The sequence below is a fragment of the Cupressus sempervirens genome, chromosome 9 (genome assembly GCF_028749045.1).
Source record: "Cupressus sempervirens isolate cs-2001-9-10 chromosome 9, ASM2874904v1, whole genome shotgun sequence".
In the NCBI taxonomy this organism is placed as follows: domain Eukaryota; kingdom Viridiplantae; phylum Streptophyta; class Pinopsida; order Cupressales; family Cupressaceae; genus Cupressus; species Cupressus sempervirens.
In genome coordinates, this window is record NC_143126.1 from 231418739 (window position 1) to 231431883 (window position 13145).

Genomic DNA, 13145 nt, shown 5'->3' on the forward strand with positions numbered 1-13145 from the left:
ACCACAACAATTTTTTGTAGCACCCAACTCAACTAAACCTGACTCTAGTGGGGACAAACCTGATATGCCAATATTAGTATCAAGGATGGATGCATCCCCATCTCCACTATCTTTGACAATCTTGACCATGGACATCCTTGAATCACCAGACACCATAGCTTGTGACTGTATAGAATCTAGTAAAGACTGTAGTTGCTCTAACTCCATGGTCACCTTAGCCAAATGAAACTGTGACTCCTTGAAAGCCAACTGTGTACTCTCAAGAATCTCAAAAGTCACCTCAAGCTACTGAGTAAGCTCACTCACCTCATCTTCCTTGGCCAACAATGCATCATATGTTGTACTGCCCCACTCCATAAGATAATCTCTATCGGCTACCAACTGCATATAATCATGTCTTAGAATTTGGATAGCCTCCCATAAAGAGTGGAACTCTGTCAAGGAAAGATAACTACCTCCCTACTCATCACTAGTAGGAGAACCCCATCCATAAATGGTTAACAATTGATAAGCAGCATCAAAATGCTGGCAAGCGATAGCAATGTCTCACTCACTAACTCTCAACTAATTAGACACATGATGGCACTAGCTAGACTGTCTCCTACAAACCTCCTCTGATGCACTGTCTAAAGGAGTATCTTCGAAGTTACTAGTCTCTAGAGTATTACCATCCATATCCTATGAATCAACTCCAAAGCTCATATCAACAAATGGAGTATCAAAAATTGTAGCACTGCTATCCAACTCCTCTCTACCAAAAGAAACTGCCAAGGAAACTAAGTCTTCAAAACTACCCACTACATCCTCCTGGATGTCATCAATGCCAATATGATCCCGGGACTCATCTATACACACTACCAAATATGAAAGATCATCAACACACTCCAGCAAGTATGGTCGACTGGATATATGAACAAAGCCCAACACTGGTGTATAAAAACTAATACCAACATCGGACAAGCTGCTAGCACAAGAAAATACAACACCATGCAATCTACTACTAAAATCCATGATAGCACCCAAACAAACACTGCTACCAAAAAGTGTTAAAGATCTCTAGTCAACTAAATCAATATAACAATCTTGAGTCCATATCTGTAAACTAGAATCAGTTGGTAACTCAACCAAAATCCTCACTTGAGTAATATGACCAATACCAACTAACTCCACATACCTGTCATGATGAGATAATGAAGTCACAATATTGTCTTTGTTCACTTTTAGTTGGCTGGACAAATTGTGTGAAGTACTACCAGCCTCAACCTCATGTCACAAAGCATCTAACTGTGTCTGGTACTCTTGCTCAAAAAATTCATGAATGCTCAATGTCTGCTCATCTCTACCAGGTATCTCACCATCATGCACAACAACATCCTCATAATCATCATTTGAACCCACTACGCTGTAGTCACTACCTGTTGTAACTATACCATCCTCAATACCTATGATATCACCCTTTAACAACTTGTATACAATTGTCTCATTTTGAGTATCAAGTTGACCATTATTATCAATTTGTGTAATATCCTTTCTCACTACCTCCTGTGGTGGAGTAGAATCTAAGACCTCCGCCCAGCTATAAGCTAGTTTCTCAAACTCCTCATGCAAGTTCTTGGTAATTGTGTCATCTGCCCTGTGAGAAAATTTGCCAAATAGAAATCTAGTCAACTTATCCACCTTAGCTAGGTTGGACAACAAGTCATTCATTATACGATGGTGCTCAACCAACTGTTCAGACATGTCATGGCTTATCCTAAGTTTATCTCGAATGTCTAAATAACCATCCTTTCTATTGTTTTGACTTTGGATATCAATTGTCCAAGATCATGTCCTCTGAGACTCTGTACTATACCTATCCATTCTGGATAAAGTAGAGTGTAACCTCAATAGGTTATAACTTCTTCAAACACCAAAAACTAACATGCAATTGATTAGAAGTAGCATGCAACCATAGATTTTGACATGCAGCTAATTACAAGCCACATGCAACCACCAAATTCACCAAGAACTAACATGCAAATGATTAGAAATAGCATGCAACCGTAGATTTTGACATGCATCTGATTATAAGCAACATGCAACCATAAATTATGACATGCAAGATCTAGGTAGTCGTCAAAACTGACATGTAAGATCTGGGTAGTTGTCAAAACTGACATGCAAGATCTGGGTAGTTGTCAAAACTGACATGCAAGATCTAGGCAGTTGTCAAAACTGACATGCAAGATCTGGGTAGTGTCGAAACTAACATGCAAGATCTGGGTAGTTGTCAAAACTGACATGCAGGATCTAGGTAGTTGTCAAAACTGACATGCAAACTTCTACAAACTCTCAGGCTGGCAAGATCATAGCTCTGATACCACTGAAATGTCCCTTTACTGATTTTAAATGATATTTCATGCCTCTAATCAGATTTTCAAAATCAAACAACTAATATCACAACGATCCACCAATTTTTTCAAGAAACCCCAAATCGGGTATGCCAGAAATAGTGCCAAAAGCTTCATAGCTTCACCTATTATTAATAAATCTGAAAGTGGAAATTTTTATAGAAATTTAAGCAGCATAACAGCCTGCAAAATGAAATTTCTAGATGTGTATAGCATCTACACAACAGCTCACAAACGTAGGACAAAAACTATGCTCATCGGGCTCCCGAAATAACACAAAAATGCTTGGAAACACCACAAAAACACTAATAAACTATCTTAGAAGTTGAACCACATCCCAATACATATATTCAGCTCTATTTTAGCATCTAAAAGTCTGAAATACAGCAGCAAACCAAACTGATATGAAATACTCAACCAGAAACACCAAACTCTTACAAAAACACACCCGAAAAACTCACAAGTATGCACTATTCAGCACAAAGGAAAACTCTGCATGAGCATGCACATGGAATGGCGTCAAACTCCCATCCTTAGACTTCCTATAAACCTACAAACTCCCATTCTTGCGTCTCCCTGGAAACCTACAAACTCCCGTTCTTGGGTCTCCTTCTCCACAGGTTTGGCAACCTTTGAAGAATAACAAAGAAATGAGCAAAATCAAGTTCTGGAATCAACCCAAAATGCCTCCAAACAACTTAAAAGAGGGCATAAACCTAACTCATGTCAAAGAGGGGTTAATAAAACATATTTTAATAATAATTTTTATTTATTAGTCCATTCGCTTCCAAAGATTATCTCCTTTTTTCGAAACTTCACCTTTTTGGGCCTGCCTGCCTTCGAAAATATTATTATTTTTTAATTATTTGAAAAGGGGACATGACACACCATCATGTGTTGGCTGAAAATCTTCATAGCGGCATAGCGCCCGATAGAAATGTCTTACGGTGGGCAGGTTGCATCACCGAGAAATGTTCACGGCGAGTAGTTAGTTTCGTGGGCTAGGAAGTCAGAAATACCGGTGGGGTGCCATGTCACCATCGGAAAACTCACAAGTTTTTTGTTAGTGACATAGTGCTTGGAGGACACGTGTCCTTAGGGGTCCAAGGATGTTAGCAAAGATCCGACAGTCAATGATACATGGCTAATTTCTATTGATTGATGCACTGAGGAGCAGTGTCTATCAATGGCCGTTAGATCAAGGAGAATTGACATAAGATGCCATTTCGCTATGGTGAAAATGTGTGATCTTTACCATAGTGACATAATGCCCATCTGCCACGTGGATCAACAGGGCCAGGTCTCACCAAAGTATGCCAGGTGTCATTCTAGTGTGGTGCGGTTGCTGAGGTGGTGCCAGATATGATGGGCCCGGGGTAAGGATAGCACATTGATACGACGAGTCATCATGATCGTCTGATTTTAAGCCCGATCAAGGGTTGGCACTATCTCACCATTAAAAGTTGCATGACAGATACCATGGTGACATAGCGCCTTTCTAACATGTGTCTCGCTAGCTCAACCAAGGTTGGCTGTTAGCGACTAGCAGTTAGTGTGATCGTTACAGTTAATGATAATAGTTTGAAGGGTGACGCGATTAGTTCAATAAAAGGGTGGTCAACACAGAAAGAATTATTAGGGTGGGAAAAGGATAAAATGCTATTGGTCCATGTGGCTCATTCTGGTGCCAAGGATATGTTGACTTGCCAGCTCTGCTAATTCATGCACCAAAAAGGAAAAATTGAGGGTTATCTTGCGGATCTGATCTCGGTGATCAATCCAAACCACCAGAAATGAATGCGAAACATAGAAAGACACTCCACCATCTCAGTCGATCCATCTACCTAGTTAGAGTGCAATTATGGTGCCATTTCTATCTTCTCAGGGCATTATTTGGTAGCAAGATCAGATTTTCTTCAGATTCCCATGATCGTCCTTCGCAGAACATAATGGCAGGTAGCTGTAGGGTCACTTCAGCTGGAAAAGATCTTAGTTATGCTTGAACTATAAAGGAAAATTTTGTATTTTTTGAAAGGGGACTCCTTTTCTGATTTCTCTGCTACTGTTCGCAGGTTTGCAGTGTAAAATTCCCTTTGTCTCTGAGTTGTATAACATTCTGTATCATCTCCTTCAACCATCGATGTGTATGTGCATCCATCTTGCCTATAATTGGTGTATTGTTGAGATCTGTGGCTTGCATACTATGTCTATTTTTGGCCTATTGGATAATATATAAGTGAAATCCTTTTCCTTGTGTTATTCAGTTTGGTTTCCTGATCTGTATGTGGTTATTGATTGACATAAGTCTGGGTGTGTATGTCTTTTGAATGTTATCTTGGTTTTGTAGTGCATATATGGGCAGAAATGAAGTCTAAACACTCTATTTTGGTGCATCACCTCCTTAGATTAGACTTGGTAGATTTGTTTTTATGCTCCTCTTCTCCCTTTTCCTCTCCAAGAGTAGATAGTTGCACCCTAATAGTAAGAGGAAGCCGCCCTTCTCCGGAGGCTCAACCTCACAGTTCAAGTCCCACAGCTTGGAGGTTGTTTCCATGTTTCACTAGGTTGTCCTCACGCATAGGCCTTGGACAAGGGTGCAAACCTAAGTGACATCAGGCTCAATCTTATGATAGATCATGTGTTGGAGGATTTTCTAGAAAATCAAGTAGTGATAAGATGCTATGAGGATCTTGTTGGTCGATTGGCCAGGTTGTCGTGACATTGTAGATATTCAAGAGATCATAAGCCAAAGAAGGTTCTTGCCTAATGTTATGACAATAAATGATCATAGGATCATGGAGATGGCTTCCTAAGTTTCTAATGCTATGAAGGGGAAAGTTTTTGTATGATCTTAGAGTCATAAGGTCATAAGCACAAGTGAGGATGCCTCCCAAGGTCATGATAAAAGATAGTCAAACTACGATCGTAGGATCAGAAGGGTGATTTCCACAGTTGCTGATATCACAATGGACTATAATTGTAAGTTTGTAAGGGTCAAATAAACCATGTTGTGACATCACAAGGAAAGAATAATTGTACTACAACCTTATGCCAGGTGTGTTAAAGGCTATCATTCTATCATGAGATTGTAGGATCTTGTTGCTAACAAATCATCGCAAAGAGAATGAAGGATGGGCTCAATGCTACAAGGAATTAGTGATCAGATGATTGTAGAGTCAAGGTTATAAAAAAAGGTTATAAAATGGGTTTTGACCATAGTTGATGCTCATAGGATTGTGAGCATAGTGTTGACCAAAAGATATAAAGAATGTCACCTACCAAGCTACAAAAAGAGGAATTCCCAACCAATTAGGTAGCAGGAAAGATATAGAGTGTTAGTTGAATATGATTGACCTATGATTTGGATCTAATTTGGTACGTTTATGATAAGGGAAATAACTATTTGATGATAGATCCAATTATTTCAATCTTGTGCAACCACATTCATCATTCCCCAAGCCTAATAAATGCAAAAAAATACTCCATCACCTCCAGTTGATCCATCTACTTTGTTAGAAGGTTAATGGCCCTCATTCTTGTTCTCCTAGGGATTTTTTAGTGAATAAGTGAACTTATCACATTTGAATTTGGATTGTGATAAGATGTTTTCTAGTTTTTGTAGTAATTATTCTCTATAAAGTTGAATATAGTGATTGAATTTTATGTTAGGGTGGAAGCTATTTGAGTTATGCTTATTGTATGAAAGTAGATTTGTACTTTTTTTGAGGGTTCGATCTTATCTATTTCTATGGTATTGTATTGGCATGCTATAGTAAATTCTCTCTTTGGCTTTGAATTATATGACATCATATTTTATCACTTGCAGCCACCAATATACTATGCCAGCTTTGTTTGCCTCTCTTCAATGTACTGTGGATATCTATAATGTTCATTAATGTATCTCTTTTGGCCTATGAATGATAAGAAGTGAACCCTTTTTCCTTATGTCACTCATTTGGTTTTCTAATCTCTATACAAGTAATAGATTAAAGCAAGTGCAAATCTATATATCTTTGGATTGTCATGATAATTTTATTGTGCATCTATGGGTAGAGATTAGTTTGAACACCCCAATTTGGTACATCACATCATATAATTATATTGTGCATGTATGGGTAGAGATTGGTCTAAACACCCTATTTTGGTACATCATTTCCTTATAATAGATTAGGTAGTACATCACTTTCATGTATTCTTTCTCCCTTTTCTCTTCAAGAGTAGTTTAAGTGCATCCTTATAGTAGAGGAAGCTAGCCTTCTCTGGAGACTCAACCCCATAGTTCAAGTCCTACATCTTGGAGGTTGTTTCCATGTTTCCATAGATTTGCACAAGGGTGCAAGATTTTGTGACAAAAATACTCATTTTTCAATTTTTCAATATGCTAAAACTTCTAAAGCTAAAGCACATAAGTTGCTAAATCCTGAGAGGACATGCATTTCATATTCATAGTGATACAAGAAGGTGGATCTATGGGTATTCAAGAAGTTGTTAGAAGATGCATTTACAATTACAAGCACATTTTTTGGGTGAACTATTAGGTTTGGCTATCTGTTAGGCTCTCCCTCTCCCTTGGTGATTCATGGTAAGGTGGGCATGTTACTGGGCAAGGTAACCACTTCTTCTTTTCTTTCTTTTAACTTTCATGCCATTAGGACTAGATCATGAAGTTGTGTTATTTATAGTGATTCTCTTTTCTTTCTTATGTAATCATTTATGTTTTTATGATAGCTTTCCAAATATGATATTAGTATGAGAAATATTTCTTAGCAAGGTTTCTTGTGCTAGTTGATTTGTGTTTGTTTTAGTACTAACCCTCATGGGTCTATGTTGAGTTAGAATCCTTGGCCTAGGGGCTTGGGTCCTTAGATAAGTGTTATTTTATCTCATTATGAATCCACTTGGATCTCTTCTTTCTTCTCCTTTACCAAGAGTTTGCATTAAGTTTGTACTCTTACTAAAGTGAGGACTGAATGCATCATCTTAAAATGGAAGAACTTTAATGTTAAGAGTGTTTAGCACTCCAAGTAAGTGATTTGGGGTCATGTTAAGTTCCTTCAATGGGTTTTTGCATACATTTGGTGGTTTCCTCCCTGATTCTACTTCTTTCTCTTTGTTTCCAACCTATTTCAAACAACTTTCTTTGTGAAACTAAGGACTTTGACTTTTTGGGTCAAGGATGACCTTTTAGGTCAAGGTTGACCTCAACCCTAACCTAGGATAGGGCCAATCTCATCCCTAACACCAAGTCCATTTTTTAATTTCTTTGAGTTTTAGGACATTGGGCTTCGAAAAGTTTCATTTTCCCACTTCTGGGTAGACTATTTTGGGTTTCAGAATGGTAGACTCTTAAATTAGATTTAGTCTAGGTCCATTTCTAGGGATTGAGGTTAAATAGAATTTAATGCTTCTATGTTGACCTTCTCTACGAGTTAGTGCCCTAGATCTCTATATAAGGAAGCCTTCTTCCTTCATTTTGACATCCACTTTCTACAATTTACAATCTATGGAATTTCTATGAACCATCTATAGCCTATGAGAAAATTTATGAGCTCCTACCTATTCTATCAAGCATTCCATCATTCAAGCATTCATGTTTTCCATTGAAGACCAATGATTGACGTATTCAAGTCTTTTAAGGGATTTGGTTGAGGCATTCAAGATTCATCATTCAAACCCTAGATCTTGCCATCATGGTTGTGTGATCTTCCTTCAAAATCCATTGTTCATATTCAAGAGCTATTCATTCTTGTATCAAGGTGGATTCCAAGCATACAATTATGGAGGTTTTGATTTGCATCTACTAATGTTATGTTCAAGTTTCATATCAATATACGTGTTTATATTTAAAATACAATTGTATATATTGAATATCATAGCTTTATTATTAGATTTACTTCTACAACTTGTTAGCATTCTTATTTTAGTTCTATTATTAAGGTTGATTCCAAATAGGGTTTGACCAAGGCAAACCCCTCATCCAAATAACAAAACCATTTTTCTTGTAGATAAAGGTGTGGAACAACAAGTTAAAGAGCATATTTGGATACCCTTTTCATCAGACATGTAGGATCCATGTACAAATTTTTTTTTTGAGTAGCGTAGGTCAAGGTTGACTTTTCAGGGTGCAATTGTGCCTCAAGGTATGATTGTGCCCCACTATTAGGATCAAGGTTGACCTTCCTTCAAAAGGACACAAGTTTCCTCAGTTTTATTTGTCTCAACATTTTCAATTAAGAATAGGTTACAAAGATCCCCAAAACTATACATAGACATCAAAAATTAACATTTTCAAGAATTATTCTACTTCAAGGTTAGTGTTTGTCTTTTATCTATTTTAACATTTAAGGACATACTTCTCAAATAGGATGACCATAGGACCTCTTTTCTCCTTATTTTCAATTACATGATCCATTTGGGCATTGATCACTCCCTTGAATTTAATCAATTTGGATCATTCCTATTAGCAATTAGGGTTGAAGAAGGGACCTATTTTCTTCCTATTCATCTATATTAGACCATCAGAGGGTTTACATACTTAAACTTTAATTAAATCCCATCAAGATCCATTCTTCACATATCTAGGAGTAAAAACATGTTCACATATATTTATAAAATTTTCTATTGGTTAGGTTTGAAGAGGAACATTGTCAAATTTTTAGCTAATTGGTTGGATTGATAGAGAGTTAAGGTAGAAGATTAGATCTTGCAAGAATTATAAAAAATAATATTGTTCCTAAATGGAAATTTGATATTATATCCAAGGATTTTATTTTGGTTTTCAAGTATCTTCTTAGGGACATAATTCTATCATGTTAACCATGGATCAATTAACTAAAGTGGAATGCTTGTCATTTTTAATGCCCTCCAATCTAACCATGTTGGTGGGACATATCATAATCGAGAACATCATATGTCTCCATGATACATTCCTAGGAAAATAATTCCAGATCAAGATCTAATCATTACAATACATTTTTAGACATTTCTTTAGTTTACTTTAGGGAGACAAATAAAATTTAGTTTGGGATATCATCTAGAGATAGATAGACTAAGAGAGTTAGCCAAGTTTTAGAATATATGTTGTACATGTATGTCATGGACCAGAAGTCTAGATGGGATTATTATTTGTGCCTTGCTAGGTTTTCATATAATAATAGGTACCTTACTTTGATTGCACTGACACCCTTTCAGCCATGTATGGTTTCTTAGGTCGTACACTCTTGAGTTCGGATAGTTTGGAGGCTCATGTACCTTTAGGTCTAAATGTGCTTCAGGACAAGTTGAAACATGTGGAGAGGACTAGATAGTATATTAATGTAACATAGTATAGACAAAAGAAATACACAGATGCCCATAGGATGAATAATCAACATTGTAGGCGATTATATATATTTCAGATTGTGAACAATAAATAATATGATCCATTATGAGAACGTATGTAAGTTGTGACATGTTTATATTAAACCCTTTGAGATTAGTGAGAATATTGCTGTTGTTTACGATCACCTTGAATTTTCACCCAATTTATCATGTGTTGATGATATTTTTCATGTATCTATTCTTAGAGGGTATAATCCTAACATTTCAATTTTTTTATTTGGACTATATTATAGGAAAAGGATGGAAACATAGAACTAGAACATCTATTCACACCTAAGTAGTGGGTTTTGACCCTCATGGGTCAAACCATTGATTACTAAAGGGTCTAATGGGATCCCAGTGATGATCATTCATCTACCCTAGAGGAGGCCTCATAGATCAAAGAATCATACCTATGTTATTTTTTAGGCTTCTAGGATGAAAGCCATTTCTTGGGGGGGGGGGGGGGGGGGGGTTGGGGCGTGGATGCAATGCCTCTCAAGTTAGATTTAAAAAAATTATACTTCCGTTTTTTGTTAAGATATGATATCAAGATGATACTCTTTTCTTTATTGTGTAGCTATAGTTTTCTGAAAATAACAATGGAAAAGTAAGTAATGAGATGGGGGGTGGGGGTCAATCCACATTAAAAAAAAAATTCTCTAAAATATATCACGACCATCCATCTCATAACTTAACATATAAACTAAAATAACTTAACATGCATCACATCTATAACACTTTGGTTACCCGAAAACCCTCAAAGAAGAAGGTAAAATTGGGGTGGAGATGACACCCACAAATATTCACTATTGTAGTTGTAAAGTGTGGCCTATTATGGCTACAAAGTGTTGATCATAAGCTATGATCTACCCTATGAAGGGTTTGCCTTGTTAAAGGCTTACAAGACTATTAGGTCTCACCTTGACTAAAGGATTTCATACTCACAATTAAGTAAGCACTTGGTTAAGAGATTTACAATAGCCTATTAGGACTCCTATGTTAAGATATTTACTCTATACCACCCATTAGAATGATTCAACACCTAATCCTTCGGTTAGCACTTTGCTACTTAATGTCAGATCTTCTCTTTGCTAGTTGTCTTATGATCCTTCTAATCACCTCTATCCTTTATAAACCTCTCACTATTTTTCTATATTTCTCCTATACTAATTATTTTTTGCATAACTCTATCATAGCCATCATAACCACTATGAATGCTCTTATATCTCTTAGCATTCATCTCCTCATGCATACATAAACTCTTTAAAGGTTACCTCCTTAAATTGGCATTGGTGGAGATGTGCTAGGTCAAAATCAATGGTTATGGTTGATCCTTATTGCCACCTTAAACTTCCCTAAATCTTATTGGTTACATGCATTGCATAGGAATTTGTAACATGAATCCATACTTATCTATTTTCATTATAAATTAATGATTATGTTAGCCAAAAATGGTTTACATAAGAGCTTATTCCATAACAAACAACTATGACAAAAAGTGTTCACTCAACATCCAAACGCTTTAATACTCAGCCTTCACTATGCTCAAAGTGTTGTAACTCAACTTCTGTAGATCTCAACATTTATTTTTTCTTGGCATGTGAATCACTTGGCATGTATAGATTGTTTGACACTTGAGTGACTCATCACATACTATCTTATTGGCATGTACTAGTGCTTGGCACTAAGTAGTTATGTTACTTGACATTTATTTTCTAGAAACTTATGTTTGGCATGCTTTGATCACTCAGCTTAGACTAATTTCTCGAATCACTCTGATCACTCAACATCCACTATGCACTCCTTTTGCACTATTCTTTGCTAAATAATGACTAAGTATTTTTTCATTGCGTTGTTGAAACCAAAATGGGATAAAAATCCCCCCCCTTTGACATGAGTGGAAAAAACACTATGTCATGGCATATAATTCCTTATTTTGTGCATAAGTAATACAATGTATATTCGTTGGTCGGCTACTATAAAAAAAATTTAAAATTTCAAAATTTTCATTTGTATTAGTAATGCTATCTAATTTCCATACCTTATTACTCCCCTTGAGTAAATACTTTGTTTCTAGTTTCGCTTCTATTCCTCCTATTGAGTAGATATCTTCCTTGACAAACATTTTTCTCCAAAATTTCATAATCCTCCATTTTTTACACTTATGTCATTTGGATTGTACACTAATAGTGTGTTTATCCAAAAATGGCTTGTGAAGCTCCAAAATGATATTTAAAGTTGCATCCCAGTTATCTGATATTGCATCTAGAGATTAAACTTGTATTTCTAGCTTGACAGCAAGGTTAACTAATCCTTTATGTGTAGAAAGATGGGAATCTTTCTCCTAGGATAGTTACCTATGCAATATTTTCATGTGAGGTGTCAACATAGATTGGATATTGATTAGAGTAGACCTAATATCTGCGTGATGTGCTTGAATCTTGACAAGCCTACTCAGAGTTCACAATAACCATTGAAAATGTATATGATTATTATTAGGAAATTTCTGTAGTATAGTAACTATGAGCTATAAAACTCCCTATAGCTAGTCAATGGCCCATTATGTCTCCTTAGTAAATATCTCAACATCACATAGCTTTTTGTATAGAGAGAAAAATTTCTCTAACACCTTCTTTGAATTCTCCATCTTTGTTGCTAGATCAATGATTCTAAGTACAATAGCACTAGATATCTTCTCCAAAACTATTGTATTAAATTTCCTTTTAGACCATTCTAATAATTTCACATTTGACTCTAGGTCTTCATCCTTTATCTTGTCCAAAATGGTGACAAGTTTCTCTATAATAGGCTTATCTTCATTTATTTATGGGACATTGAAAGAATCAATGAATATGTCTTTGATTGTATGCAAAACTTGCTTTTTCTTATGTTCCCTCCTTAAGATTTCTCGCATTTTCTTCTTTTGTAGAGTGTCTAAAAGAATGCTAATTTCTTTAATAGTGATTGTATTCAAATAAAACTTTGTTATCTCAATCACTCATCTAAGCTTACATCATTAAATGATGTAACAATAACACTTTTTCATGTGCTTAGACCAGGCCTTGATATTTGGAGAGGTGTCTCTTGTGTAATTGACCTCTAAAGGGCTTTACTAATAAGAGGACATGTAGAAACTAACAAAGTAACTAGTGTTTGTATGGAAATTTTCTCCTTAGGTGTAGAAGTCAACTTGGGCTCTTCAGCCTTTTCACCTTCTTTCAGTACATCACCTTGTGTTGGTGGAATAAGTACAAGACTTACTTCCTTACCCATTTTTAACTTCTGTTCCATCCTTGTCAATAGTTACTAGAGCTAGTAAACCTAATATTTATTCTTGGCACTGATATACCTGTATATTGTGCTTCTGCCTCTTTCATCTAAATGGGAACTTTT